The sequence below is a fragment of the Euprymna scolopes genome, chromosome 26, assembly GCF_053919585.1.
Source record: "Euprymna scolopes isolate OS-2025 chromosome 26, ASM5391958v1, whole genome shotgun sequence".
NCBI classification, from domain to species: Eukaryota; Metazoa; Mollusca; class Cephalopoda; order Sepiida; family Sepiolidae; genus Euprymna; species Euprymna scolopes.
Genome location: NC_136507.1, coordinates 82,000,045 through 82,022,544, shown reverse-complemented (window position 1 = coordinate 82,022,544; position 22,500 = coordinate 82,000,045). Strand labels below are relative to the sequence as shown.

Here is a 22,500-nt window from a genome sequence, read left to right as displayed (position 1 = left end):
TTCGGAATTTTTTGTTGTTTTTGTTGTTGTTGTTTGAGTTCTTTTCGCAAAACAATGTAGAGAGCTTTTCAGAGTTAGGCAATCGCAGCTGAGTGTCGGAGATGCACTCCATGCACAAAAAAACTCGGCCACTTTTCCGTGCTATAAATTTCATTTAAATTTATATAATTGTTTTGTGTATTGACATATTAAACACCATTTTTTCTATTATTAGTATTTATTTGCTTCCTCACAAAAGCAAAATGTGACACAAGGTCATTTTGAATGTGGGAGAAACCAGCTGCCCCCCAAAAAGAAGGCAAAAGGGGCACTCTGGTATGGATCAAAAATATTAATTGCCTCAGTATAGTTGTTTTCCCCTCCATTGACTGAAACAAATTACGTTAAGACTAGCATCGGATCATAGCATAGTATCTTTTTCCACCGTAATACCGCATTCACCCTTTCGTAAGACGTCCTACTTAGCACCCAATGGATTAGAACATTTTTTTATTAACGTGTAAAAACAATAAAGATTGCAACAATGATAATACAATAATTCATTTGTGTCGAGGGTGAAAGAAGAAAAAATACAACAGTGGTTAGTAGGACCCTCCCAACCCCGTCTAGTTGATAGACCGCCCGTTTCACTTCGGTTTGTAAAGGAACCTGAGCTCCTGCGGGCCGGTCTCTAAGTAGAGATGCTCTCCAAATTGGACGAAATGGAGAAAAGGAAAATTTGTGGGTGAGGGAGGGTGTTAGTGATTGATTTCTTTCTCTCCAAGATGGATGAAAGTTAGAGGGAGAGATAAAAAGAAAAAAAATGCAATTAGAAAGGGTGTGGATCTTGAAGGCTTCCTAGTCAGGGAGGGATGGAGTACTCACTCGGCTAGCTAAGAGGCTAAAATTATGCTGCTCGTTCCACACATAGGCAGGGAACACGTATTCAAATTTGGCTCCTTTTCGTACACACAGACTTGCTACATGTATCCATCTTCTGTCAAATGCCACGTGCTCCAGCCTCTTTCTATCACATATGATCTTCACCCATAGTTGGTGTTTAAAGAAAGCGATCAGATCCTGATCAGAAAAAGACAACACCCCTTGGCTACCTTGTAGTCGCGGCGTCCAAATCAACATTCGCCTTGGCCAGGATTGTAATGTAGACCATTTGTCTTTCCCGGTTCCACGGAGGCCTCACGTAGTCAGCGATATTGGATACAGTAATCAGGCGAGGATGCTCGGGATCGATGCAAGTCGTCATCTCGCTGACATACGACCAGTACCGGTGGAGTTTGCGCCAATTGAAGAAAGCGTGATCAGTCATTTCTATGCCCGTTTTTCTGCAAATGGGGACAAACAGGCAACTCCAAAAAAAAAAAAAAACGGAACTGTATTGTATCTTATTGAGGGAAAGTGCATTTCGGGCCAATCGCCAGGTCAGAGAACACCGAATTGTTCAGATGACTCAAACCCAGCGCCCAACTCCACGCAGAGCAGATCTCACTCTGCTGCCAACCCAAATGCGAGCATAGCAAGTCGTCGCCCCCCACCCTCACTTGATCCAAATTCAAAACCATGGTACTTACCTTAAGGTGTGTTACACTCAGCTTCGATGTCAGCCAGGGAAAGGACGCCAACGTTGCAATGCTCAAGGTGGTCAGATTTTTCATGTCCTGACCTGCTCACGCAATGCTGCCGACGCCCATAGGAAAAGTCAATTTAAGGGCCCTATAGAATGACAGATGAACCAACACTGGGACCCTTTCCTTTAAATGTTTTGACAGTTCGTCCAGGGAAGGGTTGTTTTTCTTTACGTTATGGATTCTTCCAGTGATACCATATGATCTGATTTCCCTGAGAAGACCTTCGTGTCATACTCTGTCAAAGGCCTTAGATATATCTAGAGCTATATTTAGCAGAAAAGCGGGAGGAGGCTAATGAGGCGATAATTTAATGGATCAGTTCTTTTGCCAGAATTCTTGAAAACTGGTACCACAGAAGCGGTTTTCCAGCAGTCAGGAAAGCAAGATTCGTTAAGGCATTTGTTGTAAAGTTTGGAGAGAACTGGAGCAACCTCAGAGGAGAATTGTATAATAGTACAACCGGGATGAGATCAGATCCACATGCTTTTGACGTGTCAAGATTTTTATGATACCATGCACCTAGTGTGGCGTCAGTCCGCAAAGGAAAGTCAGGAAGGGAGTGGTTTGCTGGGTCTAATGTGGAGTTCGAGCCAAACCGACTGTGCAAACAACCTCATGATTGTTTGATAGTAGGGGAATTGTTGAACACCCAATATTTACTACGCTGTTTTAGATTTTCCAAGTATCACGGGTTCCTAATTTCTGTGCTTCGATGCGTTTTCTGATGGTTTCAGTATATTCTCTCTTAGCTGGCGCTCTTTCTCTCCTACAATTACTTTTAGCTTCTGTCTGAACTGGACTTATGTCAGTTAAATCTGCGGTACACACGCTGCCTTTTAGTACTGGCAGCTGCACAACTAGAAGTAAACCATTGGGGAGAGTGGGGCTTGCTATAGAATTTCTGCATGGGAACATGTGCTTCAATTGCAGTTTGGAACCATTCATTGGTCTCCTTTGGACACTGTTCAGCAGGAAAAGAAAAATTATTTCCCCATGAGGCATCTCTGATAAGATCCCTGATGGCTTCCCAGTTAGCCTTTTTATAATACCTCATTGATTTGATTTGATATATATATATATATATATATATATATATATATATACAGGGTGACCTAAAAAAAAAGCTGAGGACATTCAATTGTTTTTCTGAGCATTTTACAGTCAACGGAGAAAAAAAGGTCAAAGACCCTAGTGTTTAGATGTGATGTTTTGAATATAATAAATTACTTATGACAAAAGTTTCATTTCATTTGGACAAAACACTAAAAACGGGGTCTATATATATCGTCAAGAATGAAAGTTCAATATAGAAACGTTGTTTTAATTTGAATAAAATAAAATACGTATCAAGTGCGCTTGAAAGCCAAATCACAACGTAATATTAGAAAAATAAACAAATATTTTACTTCTTTGAAATTTATCACAAGTATCAAACATTTATCAAACGAGTAAAATATTTGTTTATTTCCCTAATATTACGTTGTGATTAGGTTTCAAGCACACTTGATGCGTATTTATATATATATATATATATATATATATATATATATATATACTCCATTTACTCACATAAAATTAATATAAGAAAGTATAGATTTATGCGTAAACTTTAAGTATTTACTTCAAAAGTGCTCAATACGTGGGTAGAGCTAGTTAGTAATTTATAAAATATATATGGCAATTAAGCTACACTGAATATTCGGCGTTTCATCCACTCTAGGATTCCTCAAGCTTATGCATAAGCCTGAGTAATCATAGAGTGGATGAAACGCCGAATATTCAGTGTAGCTTAATTGCCATATATATTTTATAAATTACTAAATATATGTGTGTGTGTGTGTGTGTGTGTGTGTGTGTGTGTGTGTGTGTGTGTGTGTGTGTGTGTAAAGCTTAAATTAAATAAAAAATGAAAATGTAGCGATGATAATAAATAAACCTATACATTAATCCTTTTCTGCTTTACGGCTGTCTCGTTGCCGCATCAATTTTCGCTTTACGATATTTCAGTGTGTTCCTTTTTTTTTTTTTTTTTGTGAACATTCATTGGTTCCTTTTCTTTTGAAACAGATATGTATTCATGAAATATTAAAATCTTCGCTCTCCTTATTAGATCAAACAGTAACTTCCTATTTACAGATTTGTATTGTGAATAAATGGATATACGAAGTTTTAAAAAAATAACAAAAGGGATAAGATATTTTTCATTTATCTATTTTTATTCATTCGTCACGCCAATACAACAAACTGTTCCCTGCATTGCTATAGCCTTCTGATACTCCTCTCTCTCTCTCTCTCTCTCTCTCTCTCTCTATATATATATATATATATATATATATATATATATATATATATATATATATATATATATATATATATGAAGCTGAATATTTTTAACTTTTTTTTATTTTACTTTTGTTAGTTTGAAGAGATCAAGGGGCCCCTTCCTAGGGCTAACACTTGATTTTATTATAATTTAAATTTATATCCGAGGGATCTGTGTGTGTATGTGTGTGTCTGGTCACGAATAGGCTCCTATATGGTTGACTATTTTAAAAAACTGATTACATATAATGATAGAAGATGTATCTCGACACAGGAATGGGTATTTTTGATCTGGCAGAACGGTAGTTCATTAAAATTGTGGGGTCTGCGTCCGCGCCTGATCCACAAAGTATGGAAATAAAAAATTAAAAAAAAACAAAAAAACGTTTACAAGTGTTTTTGATATAGCTGTACATAATAATACTTTGATAAGTATGTTTTAACTTAAATAGGGATGGTATAATAAAATTGTGGGGTCTGCGTTCGCGGTGGTTGAGATGTAGCTGATCATCAGGACGCACCCAGGTGTGACAGATTGGACGATCATTGGTTAACTGGAACACCCAAGTGGGTTATGACCCATCCCAACCATGCATATATATGCTGGTGCAGATTAAGAAAAATAAGAATGTTGGGAGTTTTTGCAGAGTTTGCAGTAGTGAGTTTTAACTCGGAGGAAACTGTCCACCGTTCCACACTCCGCTGCTCGAGAAGCACCAATCCTTTGACCAATCAAAAGCAAGAAGTCGCTTATTAAAACTAACACTGAGTCTCGTTAATCGACTATCGTAACGACTAGAAAAAGAAGAAACTTGCAAACGACATTTTTTTTATTCTCCTGTGAAAAACTGTACATACTTATTATTTTATTTCTCTCTTTTGTGAACAATTAATTTCACAAGCAAACTACAGCAAGAATCAACGTTGTTTATTGATGTTAATACTTACAAGTGAACTTAAGAAAAAAAGAACAGCGCAAGAAGGAGGATATAGGAAATCATCACTGGTGCGTCCGACGTCATATCAACCCTGTCTTTGTAAGAGCGACGAGAACTGCGTCGAAGGACCTTGGTGGACGATCGAGCCGAACCACCTAGGACTGCACTTGTAACAGCGTTAACACCTAGGACTACACCTGGGGGTCACGAAAACGTTATACTATTCTTTGTATTGACCTGTTTTGCGAGTGAATCTAAACACAACGTGTGTTGACTCTCGGATAACGTAACACACACACACACACACACACACACACACACATATATACATTTACTGGGTTAAAAGTATTATTTTATGGAGGGAAGAAAATTATATATCATTATATCAATAATTTTTAGCCCAAGTCATATCAAATTTTCGTGTGGTTCTTAGCTCTATTCAAAGCTGGCCTCTACCAAGGCCGGGGACAACGCCACAGCTTAGTCGTTTTATTGTACAATATGCTTTTCTCTTCCAAAGTATTTGTTAGGTAACAACGCACCCAGATTTTCGTTCAGTGTTTCATTGTATGCCGCTCTTAAAAAAAAAAGGTATGCCTTGTAAATGAGGAAAGCCACACGTTTTCAAAGTTCGAGCCGTCTTTAAATTATTTTATACTTATCTGTTTACATTTTTAACAAGCACATTTTAATCACCTACTTTTGCCATACCCACCCTCTATTTATTTCATTGTTCTCCTCATGCCGTCCTCACCCCCTCTCTCTCTCTCTCTCTCTCTCTCTCTCTCTCTCTCTCTCTCTCTCTCTCTCTCTCTCTCATCCCACCGCACTCTTGCACGTCGTTCAACCAGCAACACAAAAGAAATTCATGCATTTACTCCCGGACGTTTCTCAAACCGGACCGCTTATTCTTGTCCAATCAGCGAATGACTTGATGTCCTCTTATTGTTTCCTGGGTTTTAAAATAGATCAGCACTAGAAAATCAACATTTTTAAACCATTCTAATACGCGTTTACTTATACAGTTCTTAGAAAAGGGGTATTTTTATCACGCCATCCTGTGTCATTAAGTCAACTTGCTTTACAGTTGTGTAGTGTACAAGATACGATTGTTCATTTACTTCCTTCTCTTTACAAGAAGATATGACACAAGGTTGGATGGCGGGGAGGGTCAAGCCAGGGCCCCTTAAGTAGGATCCCTCTGGCTTATCAAAAATCACCGTAATTGCAGTAAGCCGTGCCCCCACCCCCGATTGTTTATTTACTTCCTTCTCATTATAGAAAGATATGACACAAGGTTAAGTGGGTGGGTGGGGGTATCAAGTCAACGCCCCTAAAGGCAGATCTCTCTGGCCTATCAACAATTGCTAAGGCAGCGCCGGAAGGAGCGCCTCTGGCAGTAAGCACCACACACAAGGTCATGTGGGAAGGGAGAGTCAAACCAGCACCTCTAAAAGAGGACCTATTAATAATTACCGTAGTTGCAGTCAGCAATACACCCCTCTTCGAGAGAATATATGCAAAGCATTGGAGGGTGAACCTCCTATAACTGCACGGGGCATCAGGTATTTCTTAGTCAATAGGAAAAAAGTCATTTCAATAATGACCAAGACTCTGTTGGCTTTGGTGTGAGTTTTTCAACTAAATCTAATGATCTTCATTTGAGGGTAATCTCACTTGTCTGTTTAAATGTATGTATGTATGTATGCATGTATGTATGTATGTATGTATGCATGTTTGTATGTCTCGCAAAAACTTTCGAGCTAGGCGACGGTTCAAACTTGACACACGTACGTTTTCAGCCCGCATCGTTAATGACTTAGCCACCGTCACACTTACTCGCAAACGTTCACATTAATTGTTTAATTGTACTATAGAGACCATTAGACTATCTCGCCTATTTTGCTTGGTTTTTGCTTGCCTCGCCATTTTAAATATTATTTTTGAAAATATCTATTATATAAAAGGCAAAATGTGTGTGCGTGTGTGTGTGTGCTTGTATGTCTGCCAAAAATTTTCGACACACGCGACGGATCCTAACAAGATTGATATCATTTTGAAGCTCAACGTCTCGGATAACAAGTATCGAAAAATTGGCCCCAAAACATTAATTCCTTCACCCTAAACTCTGCCGTTTTGTACAAGGAGGAGTCGATTTTTTTCGCATTTTAGTAAGTTATCGTCACCGTTGGATTGACTTCGGTTAATTTCAAGGCTTCTGACTTCCGGTTGCGTCATGGAGACATCAGCTAAGATGTCAGATTTTCTTCCATTTTCTTTTTCGTCTTCGCGGCACGAGTTCAAGCCTGCCTACTACCACTTTTTTTTTTGTCCAACACACACCTCCAAACACCCGGGAAACGTCGAACACCCAGGCTAATATCTATATAAATAAAACAGTATATGAATGTATGTGTGTCAGTGTAAAAATATTTAACCGATGAACTCTTTATCTACTGGTCACATAAGACTAAAATCAACAAAAAATAGTGATCATACACTAACCAAGGATAGTTTATAACAAGTAAATTTTTGTTTGGATTGATGAATAAAGCGTACAGAAATATGTCGGCAAGTTTAAAAGCAAAATAGTCATTTCAACTTGCAGACATATTTCTATTACTTCAGGTGTAAGTTCATTCATAGTCTGAAATGGTTTGATTTTAAGTATTTACTATCTATTTTTCGGTAGCTCAAACAGTAAAGAATGCAACTGGAGCGCTAAATACTTTGGTTTTGATTCTAGCTGATGGCACCTAAGTCATTAAAAAAAAACTTTGGAAATAAATACTTTATATATAATATTCAGTAGAGAATTAGCTCTGTAATAAAAAAAAATACATTTAAGCATAATTTATGATTGTGATTCTGATCCTGGGTGGTGAGATTCTAATTTGAGAGCTTTGAAACCGGAAGTGATATCAACTACAGAGTGATTATACACTTATCACTCTACGTACTTAACACTTATATTTGTTATAGGTGAAAAGTACGTTCTGGAACAGAAGAATGTTTTTACAATTGTTCCATCAATCTGAGCAAAGGATTTAATGGAAGACTTCCATTTTGGATCCGGGGTGTAACTACATCCAGTGGTCGTATTATTTGGATTCATCAGACTACTGTTCTCATCTTAAGTGTCATTTTCACAACGTTTCGATCGACGTAATCACCGACCTTCTTTACGTGTATCTTGTCGAACTCGGGAATTTGGACGGAATTTCGAGCGGAACCCTTTATTTACTTCACGGGGGTAGCGTGCTTTTGTTCCGTTAGCCATGACTGGATAAAGGTCGAAGATTACATCGACCGAAACGTTTTGAAAATAATATTCAAGATGAAAACAGTAGTCCGATGGATCCAAATAATACGAATAACCAATCCTCATCTCAAAAACTCAGAAACATCCAGTGTTATACAAAAATGTAAGGTACCTATGCAGGATACGGATTGTGCTTTTTTTTTATTTTTCGATAGGAGTTTGAAATTAAATTCAATTTTTACGGTATCTTTTGTTGATTAAATTTTTTGGGGAAAAGTACAGAATCGTTTAAGATAACCCGCATTTTAAGAATGGGTTTCTAAATAATAACGTTATTATTTCAGCACGGTCCGTATTCTGCGTGAGTACTAACTGTGAATCTCAACCCGCATGTTAAGAATAGGTTTCTAAATAATAACGTTATTATTTCAGCACGGTCCGTATTCTGCGTGAGTACTAAATGTGAATCTCAATATTAAAGAGTTATGTAAAAGCTAAACTAAGTAGTATATGCTATATTATACTGCTTGAAAGCTGTGGGTCGACATAGAAGAATGCGTTTAAAGATTCAACAACGCATTATTAAAACATAGTATGCATGATATGTTTGTGAATTTTTGAGATGTGGTTTCATTATTTGTATTTTGTCGAACTACTGTTCTCATTTTAAGTGTTATTTTCATAACGTGTTAGTCTGACATTCTTAGGTGTATCTTGCAGAACTCGAGGATTTTCTGTTGCAAGAACCCTTGACATAGTGGATAAAGTACTTGGTAAAATTTAGTTGTAAAGTAACACTCTTCGGGAGGTTGAAGGTTCAATCTTCAGTGAAGGCGATATTACAAATATCATTGCGAATTACTTAGGACTTCTACCTAGTCATGCCCGATGGAACAAGAGCATGCCACCCAACTCCGTGAATTAAAGAAAGAGCTCCATTCGAAATTCCGTGCAAATTCTCGAATTCGACAGAAAGATTTCCGAGTTCGCGAAGATACACCTGAAAAAGATCAGAGGTTATATCAACCGTAACGTATTTGAAAATATCACTCAAGATGAGAACAGTCGTAAGAAGAATCCAAATTATCTATAATATAAATCTCACCTATTTGTTTAAATGTATGTATGTATGTATGTATGTATGTATGTATGTATGTATGTATGGATGTATGTATGTATGTATGGATGGATGGATAGATGGATTTATGTTTGTATGTTTGTATGTCTGCTTAAAACTTTCGACAGATGCGACGGATTTTCACGCGATTAGTAGCGTTTGGAATAATATCGAAAAATTGGCTAAAAACATTAATTCCTTCAGCCTCACCTGGGCACTTTTCTACAAGGAGGAGTCGCTTTTTTCGCCGATATTTTCGAAAGTCACCCCCTCTTTTCGATTGATCACATTCTGGTTTGGTGATGGACGCAACGGCAAAGACGTCACTTTTTTACGTTCTTTTCCTCCTTCGCGTTGGGGGTTCAAGCCTGCCTGCCTAATACCACTTATTATTATTTTATTTTTGCTCAACACACACCTCCAAACACACAGGCACCCAGACTAAATTTTATATATAATGGCTTGATTTAAAGTTTAAAATTCAAGTCAAGTATCATGGCTCATTGTGCTTTAAATAGAGATTTGTTTTGAATGGATTTAATCATGATCAATGAATGTTTCACACGCCCGTATATTTATTGCCATTGAAATTCGTGAAATTGTTCATTTTTGAACGCGCCTTATCATATCAAACATCCTACTGTTCATTTTATATGACTGGCTTTACTGGTTGGGCGGTGATAATGGCTTGAATTTAAGTTTAAAATGAAAAAGACAAGTATCATGGTTCAATTGTGCTTTAAACAGAAACATTCATTTTGAACGCGCCTCTGTTATATCAAAGAACCCACTGTTTATTTTATATGTTGAGCCTTTTGGCTTGTGTGGTAATAAAAGTTCTCAAATGCACTTGCGATGGTGTTAACTTTGGTTAAAATCGATTGTTCATTCTTTCATCGGATTATATTGATTATAGATACTTATTGAAGACATTCCGATACAAAAGCTATCTAAGAACACTGCTATGCACATAAAGTACCTTTGTGTGAAATTTCATAAAATTCGACCCAGGTGTTTTCAAGTCCATAGGGAATTAACTCACGCACACACACACACACACACACACACACACACAGACAGCGTTCCTTTTATATGAGAGTGGAGATAGAGATATCGGTATGCATATAAAGTGGAGATAAAATGAAACCTGGAAGAATAGAAGGGTCACCAGGTAGCAAGTGCCACCTGAAACATAGACAGACTTTTGTTCGCGTTCTTTTCCTCATTCGCAGTACGGGTTCGAGCTATCCTGCCTACTACCACATTTTTTTTTTTTTTTTTTTTTTTTGCTAGGGAGGTAGGCTCAAACCCGAAGCCTTTAGGCGAATAGCCTCATAAACTACCACGACCCTACGCGGGCAGAGAAGTGAGGAAGGGTTAAATAAAACTTTTTAAAAAAACAGGTAGTTAAACGAACGTGAACGTGTGGTTTTCTAGGTCAAACATCGCGTCTTAGTAGTAGAGAAAATGAAATCACAGCGCGAATTTTATAACATAAAAGATTCAGACGACCTTGTTTTGTGAATCGGACATATGATAATCTAGACAGTGTATAAAAAGTTGTGAGATTTAGTGACTCCCTGCGAGCGCCCCCTCCCCCGAAAAAAAGCCGTTGGCGGACATACAAAAAAATATGCACACACACAAACACACACACATTTTCGCTTTTATATTAAAAGTGGCTTGAATTAAAGTTTTAAATTCAAAAGTCAAGTATCATGGTTCAATTGTGCTTTAAACAGATTTGTTTTGAAGGGACCCCTGGATTGAAACATGATCAATGAATTTTTCACGCGCCCATATTTTTTTCTCAACACACACCTCCAAACATCCGGGCAACACCGGATTTCAAAACTGCTGCATTAAAAATAGAAATAGTTCTTGACAGAATACAAAATATATTTCGTGGCTTAGTGGGGGATGCCCTTTTCTCTTCCCTGCTACCTCTCTCCCACAGAAGATACGTTGCAAGCCTACCGTTGTTTTATCGTTATTTCCATGGCAGGTGCTCGTCTGAACTCCAATCTCTGGTTTCCCCTCGTCAATCTTTTACGAAAAACATCCGTCTAGCTGAATCCACTGTCAAAAACTTTCCCCACTCTTTATCTATGCCTAAATCAAAACGTAGATTCCATGAACAAAGCTTTCATCTTAGAACTGCACACCTGTGGAACTCTTCTCCGTCTGCTTGCTTCCCACCTGACTACAACCTGGATGTCTTCAAGTCTAACGCAAACAAATTCCTGATGAACCGCCCCCTTAAGTAGACACTTTATTAAATCTCCACACTAACGTACTGTACTTACAATAACCTTTATCCCTGAGTGGCTTCTGGACCTTGATAACTGGTGACCACCTTGTAATAAAAAAAAAAAAAAGTATAAAACGCATTTACCAGAATTAATGGATTCGGCATTCAAAGTTAATATGGCGAAAAACAAAACGACCAAATTTAACCTAACCTTATTCTGGGGAATGGGAGAAGGTCAGGAATTTCGTCTGATCTCTGTGTATAGCAACACTATTTAGCAATTGTTTAATGGTTTTCGTTGAACTTTTTTTACACCCTCTGTCTGTCTGTCTGTCTGTCTGTCTGTCTCTCTCTCTCTCTCTCTCTCTCTCTCTCTCTCTCTCACACACACACACACACACACACACGTTGACTCTGGGTCTCATTAGATCACCAAAGTTAAATAGCGTTGAGTCTGATCAACTTTTCTATATTTTCTTCTTTCTATTACTCAGCAATATACTACCCTTCCGATTTATATTCTTCTACATATTCATGTATGCATAACTCCTTTGTTCATAAATTTTATATTTATATGCTTTTACATATCTTTAATTCTACTTTAATATATCTTAATACATGCTTCCTCCATTTCCTGTCCAAATGTTATCATGCAAGTTTTTATGTATATATATTACATTTTGTTTTGATGCTCATCTGGAAATACTTGATTTTTCGATTTGGTCCTAAAATTTCATATGTCTGCCCCTGCTATGAACTCCCTAAATGTCTCAACTGAAAAATCAAAAAAAAAAAAAAAAAATGTACCTACACATAAGTGCCTCTAATCTCGTATGATCTTTCATGGCAGTCTGCAAGAAAAGCCAGTTTTAACGGAGTTTAATGTTGAATAAAATATGGCGGCCGTGATGTGCTCGGAAATGTTTATCTAAGCGTTTTAAGAATAAGATGTCTTCATTGATTCTTCTGTTTGGTGAAAAATGGAGGAATAAACGAAATGCTATTTTTGTTATCATTTGGTGTGGCGTGTGGAGAAAATCTATTCCTTGGATATACTTTCATAGACAACAATTCGAGAGATCGGATAATTTGAATGGGATTCTGATGTAGAGACAAGACGATTTCGATGATGATTAGGCTAGAGGCGTGACAAATAGAAAAGGAGTCTAACGAAATTTATTAAAAAAATCCCAGTGACGCATAGGCTATATATATATATATATATATATATATATATATATATATATATATATATATATATATATATATATATATATATATATATATATATAATGATCCCTACTTAGGTTGAGCATATCGGGAAGAGATATACAAATTGCCATTAGCGTATTAAGCGACGCTCTTTGTGTAAACAAATCGAGCGGAGACATTTGGACGATGTCAAATCACCGTAAATTCACTACCAGCAAGATATATATATATATATATATATATATATATATATATATATATATATATATATATATATATATTGGGAGAGAGAGAGAGAATAAATGATAAAAATTTATATTCCAAAATTCATGATGTTAACCATCTTATAATTTATTAATTTTAATTTAGTTGACTTATACAATTCTTTATTTATATAAGTCAACTGAATTAAAGGAATAAATTACAAGATTGTCAACATCATGAATTTTGGAATATAACTTTTTGTCATTTATTCTTTATATTGCGCAGTAATTACATTGGGCTTCTTAAATAAGGATTAATATATATTATAAGAAAATATATTTCTACAGAAATAAAATATATATATATATATATAATACTTGTTTATTGTTATATAAACATGCTCACATCCCGCTGCTACAAATAGCCACTTGTTTCAATCAAACAACAGATATCATCAGGCAGCGACTTGACTATTCAAAAGTTCAATGAATAATCATCAGATTATTCATTGAACTTTTGAATAGTCAAGTCGCTGCCTGATGATATCTGTTGTTTGATTGAAACAAGTGGCTATTTGTAGCAGCGGATGTGAGCATGTTTATATAACAATAAACAAGTATTATCAGCTCTTTTTATTGAGCACTATCTAACAACCTCGTTGAATTCATTAGTCCATTACTTTTGAATATAAAAAAACCCGAGTATATATATATATATATATATATATATATATATATATATATATATATATATGTATGTCCTAAAAATGTCTGATAACAGGATACTAAGACCCCTAATGTACAGTCAGTTGGACAGAGGGGAAAAATGCGGGGCGACTATTACTGCGGTACAAAGACAAGTCAAAAGGCAATTTGTCTTCAACTGGTATCGCACACACCAGCAGAGTGAAAATCACATCGTTTTAAAGTCTTTGCTGCTTTTCTTCTGACAGTTTGAGTCATTTGCGTGAAAAAAGGGGAAAGAGCTAAATGGTCAGCAACCATACCATCGACTGCATCACTGAGTCCACATACTTCTAATATGTGTGGACTTGGTTTTAAGTCTCTTACAGGACTTAAACATCATCTATGGCTGATGCATAAATCAATTTAAGCAATAAGTTGTTGAAACCTCATGCGTCAAAATCGACGGAGAAGTACAATATATATTACCACATATCGGGGGTATTCTGAGACAAAACTTAACTAAGAATAACTCCCAGACTTATACACTAAAGCTCTGTAATATATATATATATATATATATATATATATATATATATATATATATATATATATATATATATATATATACTAGTGGCCTGGCAAAGCCACATAGGAGACAACCAAACAAAAAAAAAAGCCCTAAGCTAAATTTATCCTTAAGCAACTAAACTGAAGCTAAGCTGGCAGGACACTATATATACAAATGTATGTGAATTGAGGCATATTTTATTGGTTTAAAAATATAGGTTCTTTTTTTATTAATTGTCATAAAATTTAAACTATATAATAGTATTATAATCTTCAAGAAGCCTGCAAATTTTCATGCCGTTTAGTCTCATAGAACCAGAGATATGAACATTTCAATATTAAATTCCCCCCTCTCTCTCTCTCTCTCTCTCTCTCTCTCTCTCTCTATATATATATATATATATATATATATATATATATATATATATATAATTCGTTTTGTTTTTAGAAATATAAATCCAGCAGAGTGCTCAATTATAAGGAAAATCCGAAAATTAGAGCGTATTATTTATATTTTGTTTACAGAAATGAGATAATTATCAGGGTTAAAACCAACGGTCCCAAAGACTTATCTTAAACTTTCTGCAAACAGTACATATATATATATATATATATATATATATATATATATATATATATATATATATATATATATATATAATTTCCCCAATATGATTATAAATATCTCCAGTATCAACTAATCCTTATACACTATGAAATTTACTTTATGTATGAAAAGCAAAGAGAGGACATATTACATATGAGAAATATTTGTAATTTGAAAACATGGCAACTAGTTTTAGTCCCCCCTCCATCAATTTTCATTATATTCCCCCCTAAACCTCTGGCCTTGATGGAGGGGGGACTAAAATTTGCTGCTATTGTTTAAATGATCTGAAATAACATAAAATGAAGGCTCGTTGGAAAGATAATTACCTGAATTGTGTAGTGGGATATGTGACATTTACTCTTGAGGTCACACATTAATGGGATCAATCCATCATCCAGAGCCCCCCCCCCACCTTGCTCTTATTTCAGATCATTTGAAACCATAGCAAGTTTTAGTCTTTCTTCCAGAGGTTTTCGGGATATACATACATACATATATATATATATATATATATATATATATATATATATATATATATATATATATATTTATTTATATATATTTATATATATATATATATTAAATTTATTTATACAAACATTAATGACTACATATGTGCATACATGTTTCTGTAATCAGCCGCGTTGGGGGACTACGTCTTCAGGCCAAGAATTACCGTCGAAAACTGATATTTCAATCAAAAAACATTTTCCTATTTCGTTTGTAAAGTTAGAATGTAACCTGGGTGGGAGTCATAACGTGGTGGGAGGACAAGTGAGGTCTTTGAAGATAATAAACATCTTCTTTTTTCTTTTCCCTTTCTCTCTACATTCTAACTTTACAAACCCCCAACGCGGGTGATTACAGAAACATGTATGCACATATGTAGTCATTAATTTTTGTATAAATAAATTTAATATACCTGCTCTGTTCACTCATTGAGCACTCTTTGGTAGACACATGTTGTTTCATTGGATGTACTTCTAGGAAACTAAACTCTACTGGCTATATATATATATATATATATATATATATATATATATATATATATATATATATATAGTGTGTGTGTGTGTGTGATGATATATAAATGTGTAGGCAAATAATGTTTTCATAGATAAGAAATAATAGATAATAATCATTTCTGTAGTTCGGTGCTATGTGCTTTGCTACGGTAATGGCACGCTCTGTAAGCAACCAGCTTCCACACAAAACTCGTTTGTAATTACTTTGTGTTTGGGTGGCTTTCTCTTCTAACAACCATTTAACAAACTACTTTCCAATTTACTTTCAGTTGAAATAACAATGGTTGTGAAACGTGTTCCGATGCTGTCTGGTGTTACTTTAAAGATGCATCTAATTCCAACTTAAGCAGGCCAGGCCAACGAGAATGCTATTTCCAAATTAAGCTCAAATTTGAAATGGCGATTTTCGTTGGTCTCTCATACAACAATAAAAGTCGTCATTTCAAACTTAATCCCGAATGACAAACGAAACTGCTATTTCAAATGTAAGTCATATAACCAATACCAATGTTAGTTTCAACTTAAGCGTTACAAACCAACGAAAATGATAATATCAGTCAGTAAGTGTAACACTCATTTCAAAATTAAGTGTGACAGACCAACGAAATTCGTAATCTCAAATTTAAGCGTTACAGACCAGTTAAAATGTTCTTTCAACCGTAAGACTGACAGACCAACGAAAATGTTTCTTTCAAATTAAGTGTTATAGATCAATGAAAATGTTTTCAGACTTTAGCGTTGCAGACAGACGAAAATGGTAATCTCAAACTATAGCGTTACAGACCAACGAAAATAATAATTTCGAACGTAAGTGTTACAGACCATCGTAATTGTTATTTCAGACGAGCGTAACGGACAAACGAACGAACAGAGCGTCTTATCGAATTACGAGAAGACGCCTAAAAAAAGAACGGGAAGGGAGGGGAGGAAGAGCTTTTTTAAGTTGAAATTATTAAATATAAAATAAAAATCAGTGATTGTGGAGACGAGAAGCGCAACCAATCGGTGCCAACCGTTACGTTTCCGGTTTACTTTTCCCCGTTTTGATAGTAAGGACGATTAAAAAAAAAAAAAAAAAAAAAAAAAAAAGATAAGAAACGCAAATCAAAAGCTTGCGATAATGAATAAGCATAGACACTTTTATGAGTGGACTTCTGGTTTTGTCCTTTACTCCTGATCTGAAATGGAACACGTACATCAAGTCTGTTGCCAAGGTCGCTGGAAAGATGGTGGGATCCTTCTACCGCTTCAGAAGATATCTCACTACTGATGCAATTATCTATCTATATAAAAGCCAAGTACGTCCAAGGATGGAATACTGCTGCCATATCTGGACAGGAGCTGCTAAAAACAGCCTATCCTGCCTTGACAGAGTACAAAATAGACTTCGTGGCTTAGTGGGGGATGCCCTTTTCTCTACCCTGCAACCTCTCTCCCACAGAGGAGACGTTGCGAGCCTATCCTTGTTTTATTGTTATTTCCATGGCAGGTGCTCGTCTGAACTCCAATAGCTGGTCCCCCCTCGCCAATCTTTCACGAAAAACACCCGTTTAGCTGAATCCACTGTGAAAAATTTCCCTCACTCTTTATCTGTGCCTAAATTAAAACGTGGATTCCATGAACAAAGCTTCTTTCTTAGAACTGCACGCCTGTGGAACTCTGTTCCGTCTGCCTGCTTCCCACCTGACTACAACTTGGATGTGTTCAAGTCCAACATAAACAAATTCCTAATGAACCGCCCCCTTAAGTAGACACGTTATTAAATCTCCACACCAACGTACTGTACTTGCAATAACCCTTATCCCTGAGTGGCTTCCGGGCCTTGATAAGTGGTGACCACCGGGTAAAAAAAAAAAGAAAAAAACTTACGGGGACCCGGCGTTGCCCGGGCGTGGAGAGCCTGGGCCAATCAAAACAACAGGTCAGCTATGGTGGAGAAGGGTATTTTTACAAAAAGTGATAGTAGTGAGGGGAGGGTTAAAACAACAGTAGGCAGCCCGGGGGAGGGGTGTTAACTTTTTTTTAAATATAAAAAACATGTTAAGTTGTGTTTGTATTGTAATTGCTTGAGGTATTACCGTCTGTGAATTTTTGATTAAAGAAAAATAATCATTTAATACCAGTTTAAAGCAAACTTAGTTTTAAAAAAGTGTTTTATTTGAAATTTCATTATTTTAAGTGACTTGAGTGAAATTCAAATGTTTGTTTATTTTATTTCGACGAAGGGATCATCTTTGCTTAGTTCACGAGTTTGTTTTTTTCTATACAATTATACAGTTTAATAAAAGTACCGCAATATTCTAGTTTTATATTGCAAAAATAATAGATATTTTAGGAATATGCATACACTCGTAAAATTTCCAATCTTTAAATTATTTTTTTTTTTTTTCAAATAACGAAAAAAAAATATTAAGAAATTTTGAACCTACAGACCGCGTTATGAAAAAAAAACCCGTAAATTTTCAAGTCTTCTTCTTCTTCTTCTTCTTCTTCTTCTTCTTTCCATGTTGTAAAGTTGGAAAAAAAAAGTCGGTAGTAAAGATCCGCGTGTTGTCTCTCAGGGGTTGTATTTCGAAAGGTCAGGATTGGTGTGGGTGTGTTGGCTACGCGAGTTTAACGTCAAGGACGTGAGTTCTGTTATAGAATCGTTGATTTAATTTGAATAAACGCATTGTTCTCAACATTTCAAAATATAATCGCTGATAGACAACGCGCAGATCTACTTTTTATTATATGGATGCAAAATCTTATATATAAAAGTCAATATGTCTGTCTGTTTGTCTCCATATTTTCAACCATTGTCTCATCCGAAACTAAAAGTCGCAGATACCTCAAATGATTGAATTTTTAGGGATCATTCTTTTATGGGATTAAAAAGGGGTCAAAATTGAAAAAAAAAAAAATCGTTATACATTTTGTACATTCATCTTATTTTATTTTTAATATTTAATCAGTTAATATGCATGTCATGTTGGTACAGTGGTAACGTCACCAGCTTTGAATGATTCGGTTTCGATTCTAAATGATGGCACCAGATACAGTTTTTTTTTTTTTACTTTGGAAATTCCGACCCTATAATAATATAAACGAAATCTGGACAAATTAAAATGTCGTATTTAAGCGTATTTTACGCGCGGGCAAAGCCAGGCGCCCCCATCCTCTCCACCGCTAGTGTATCATATTTTTTCTCTAGCACATTACTAGTGATTCGTAAACAAAGCGTTTACTAAAGAATTTAATTGCCTATTCAAAATCAAGAAATTTTCTGACCCCTTTCAGTTGTGGAGGCGTAAAATCGATACATTGACGTCATCATGTTTATTGTAGCTCTTTAGTTCTTTTTTTTAAGAAATGAATACTTGCACTATGCTGGTGGGAGGGAAGTAAAAGATACATATCTGTATTAAAAAAAAGCGTTGATATAAAATTATGAATGGGGCACTCGACAAATGTATAAGACTTTTGTTTAATTAATTAGCTATAATTGACAATAGTTTTTCTCTTTTCTTTTTTTTTTTTTTGTACAGCTGTTTTATTCGCCCGTCAAAACATCTGGTTCATTGGGCAAATCGACAAAGTTTTCAACTTATGAGTAAGTATTCCCTCTTTTTTTTTCTTGCTGTTCACTTGTTGTGTCATCACTTATCAAGGCCAAAAGTGCCTCGAGAATAACCGTTAATTACAATGTAATTTGGCTGCTTGGCTTTACTGTGAGAGAGTTTGAAAACGATAAGTGGACAGGGAATTATTTATTTACTTAAGAACAAACACATCACGACAAATATTTGTTGACATTGGAACATTAAGATGACTATGTTATAATCTACAGAGAAGCAGTCCAGCGCTCATGCGTTCCAGCGAGGGAAAGGACTTGAAAAAAACTTAGATAATGAAAAGTCCATGTGGTTTTAGATAGAGGAAGAAGGTTTTTTTTTTTCTTGCGATGACAGTAACATATCAAGTTCTCGCCGGTATGTTTTAATGAAGAGAACCAGAGATTGGAGCTCAGTCGAGCATTTTCAATTAAAAAAGCGAGAGTGAAAAAAAACAAACAAACAAACAAGCAACGTCTCTTCTGTGGGAAAGAGGTTTTTTGTGTGTGTGTGAAATGGGAGAATGGAGAGAAAACATCACCTTTTCACCAGATTGCAAAAAAAAAAAAAAACTTTTTGGTATAAAGAATTTTTTGCTGAATTCGGCATAACTAAAAAGAGGTTGATATACTGTGAAATACCATGTGAACATTCGTGGGTGGTGGAGATCTGAAGAAATATGGTTTTCCTCCGAAAGACGTAATAAATCAGAATCTGGTCAGTGAGCAAAACGAAAATACGAAAATGAGAAAACACCGAAACGAAATCTGAACGGCAGTAAATCAATCTACCTAAATTAGAAACGATTGCTTATCCAGTGAAACGACGACCACTTCAAACAATAAACATCTTTATAACGTGGAGTAAATTATTTTTTTTTCTTTTTTTTTTTTTTTTACTTTCTTTAGGTTAGATCAGATGTTGTCAGGGGAGGGGGACGTGTCGGGTATGTTGTTTTTTTTTTTCATTGTTTATTTGTGCATTTTTTATTATTATTCTCCAATTCTATGTTGGTTGTTTTTACATTTTTTTTTAAAACAAACAATTTCTTTTTTCCAAATGGTTTAATTCTTAAACTATTAACAAGCAATACAACTGTTTTTTTTTCTTTATCAATTGATTAAAAGATATTTAAAATATTAATAAACATATTTTAGTTATTAATTATTTACACAATTTAAAGGCATTACGCGGTAACAAATAAACAAAATAATATCGAACGGTTGTTTTTTTTTTTCGTAATAAATGGAGATTGTTCGTAACAATATAATATATTACAAACGTACATTGTACACAATTGTGTATTATGAACGAACCGGCCAGAGATATATTAGGGAAGTTTTTTTGTGTGTACACATATCAAATATTGGAAAATAAAATAATAATAATATTAAAATATAGATGGTGGGCAGCTTCGTATATATATATATATATATATATATATATATATATATATATATATATATATATATATATACTCACGCAGTGTTTCACAGTACATCAACCCATTTTGAGTTAATCATACCGAATTCAGCAACTTTGCAGAAAGCTCCTATTTTCCACGTTACCTATATCTTGCATCACTAGTTCGTAGAGCTTAGTTTGGTTGTCTCGTAGTAGACTCTGTTATTTTCATTCCTACACTAAATGATCAAATATTGGAAAATCAAATAATAATAATAATAATAATAATAATAATAATAAAATATAGATGCTGGACAGCTTAATTTACGGCGTAATCCCGTTGACACACCGGTTCTTCTCAGATCACCGAAGTTGAACTTGGGTAACTATAGCTTTGCTCTTTTAGACTCTGGTCCATTATTTTCTAGTGTGTGTGTGTGTGTGTGTGTGTGATACGGCATAATCGCGTTGACACACCGGTTCTCGTCAGATCGCCGAAGTTAAGCAACTTTGAGCCTGGCTAGTATCAGATGGGTGACCATATGGGAATTCTAGGCCCTGTATGTGCTCTTCGCTTATCTCGGCACTCGTTTCCAGTCGTCTTGAACATACACGTCACTTGCTACTGGTATATAACAATGTTGACTCAGGAGAGGTGTGGTTGGAGATTGCTCACCTACTGCCACAAAAAGATCATGCGCAGGCACCCCTTCATGAGTATCCATAATCTGTCAAGGCACAAGTGCCTGTTATATATATATATATATATATATATATATATATATATATATATATATATATATATATATAACACTTATCAGTAAAATAAAGCGAAAAGGAATGCGCCACTGTGAAAGCAAAACTAGACAAAACCTCTGAAATAGAGAAAAAAGATCACTGATGAAAATATGATATTACTTCAAATCAAAGTAAACACTTAGCCCCGAGACTAGAATACAACCCAAACCTCCCCGCTGTGACAGCTTGACCAAGCTGGATCGTATTTCTTTTCTCCTCCCTTCCAACACTCTATTCCCTGTTTTGCCACACCGTCCACGATTATTCGCATTCACAAACTATACATCCTCCCTTTCTTTCAGAGTTCAAATCACACCTGAATATATTTTTATATACAAAATGGATGATCCTTGATTTTCGTTTCAGTGTCGTTTCTTTTTCTGGTCTGATGAGGTAGGCCTCCCTGAATTGAGATTCCACTGAGACATGTATGCACATATGTAATGAACAATGTTCGTATAATGAATATATTATATACCTGCTCTGCCTTTCATTAAGCACTCCTTAATAACCACACTGGTTTTAGTGTATCTACATCTAGGAAGCGAAAGTATACAACCATTATATATATATATATATATATATATATATATATATATATATATATATTTCTATTTATTTAAAAAGAAAATACAGTTTTCTTGTATAGGGCTTGTGGAATTGCATTAACTAGCAAAAGATCTAGCTAATTTGCATTAATTCCCTATTATTTTTTTTCGGTTTTCTAATAAGATAATAATCTTTAGTTAACTATTACGTGTAATTATATTCATGCAGATATTCTACATGATTTATACTTGCATAATATTTGCGGAAAAAGTTTATAGTAAACACAAAATTGTTTCCATGTATATTTATGTATACGTATATATTTTTGTTTAACGGA

The 22,500-nt window shown here is 35.3% G+C and overlaps 1 protein-coding gene across 7 annotated transcripts in view; it reads left to right on the top strand.

The window, feature by feature from the left end:
* LOC145248222 (uncharacterized) overlaps positions 1–22,500 on the top strand; it is a 461,949-nt gene that overhangs the window by 327,096 nt on the left and 112,353 nt on the right. For 6 of the 7 annotated variants that reach the window (XM_080110089.1, XM_080110088.1, XM_080110092.1 and 3 more), the window contains exon 3: positions 19,347–19,411. The exons of the other annotated variant lie outside the window; for it this stretch is intronic. The gene's annotated coding sequence lies outside the window, so the exon portion shown is untranslated. The remainder of the gene's footprint in view (positions 1–19,346; positions 19,412–22,500) is intronic. 7 annotated transcript variants of the gene reach the window in all.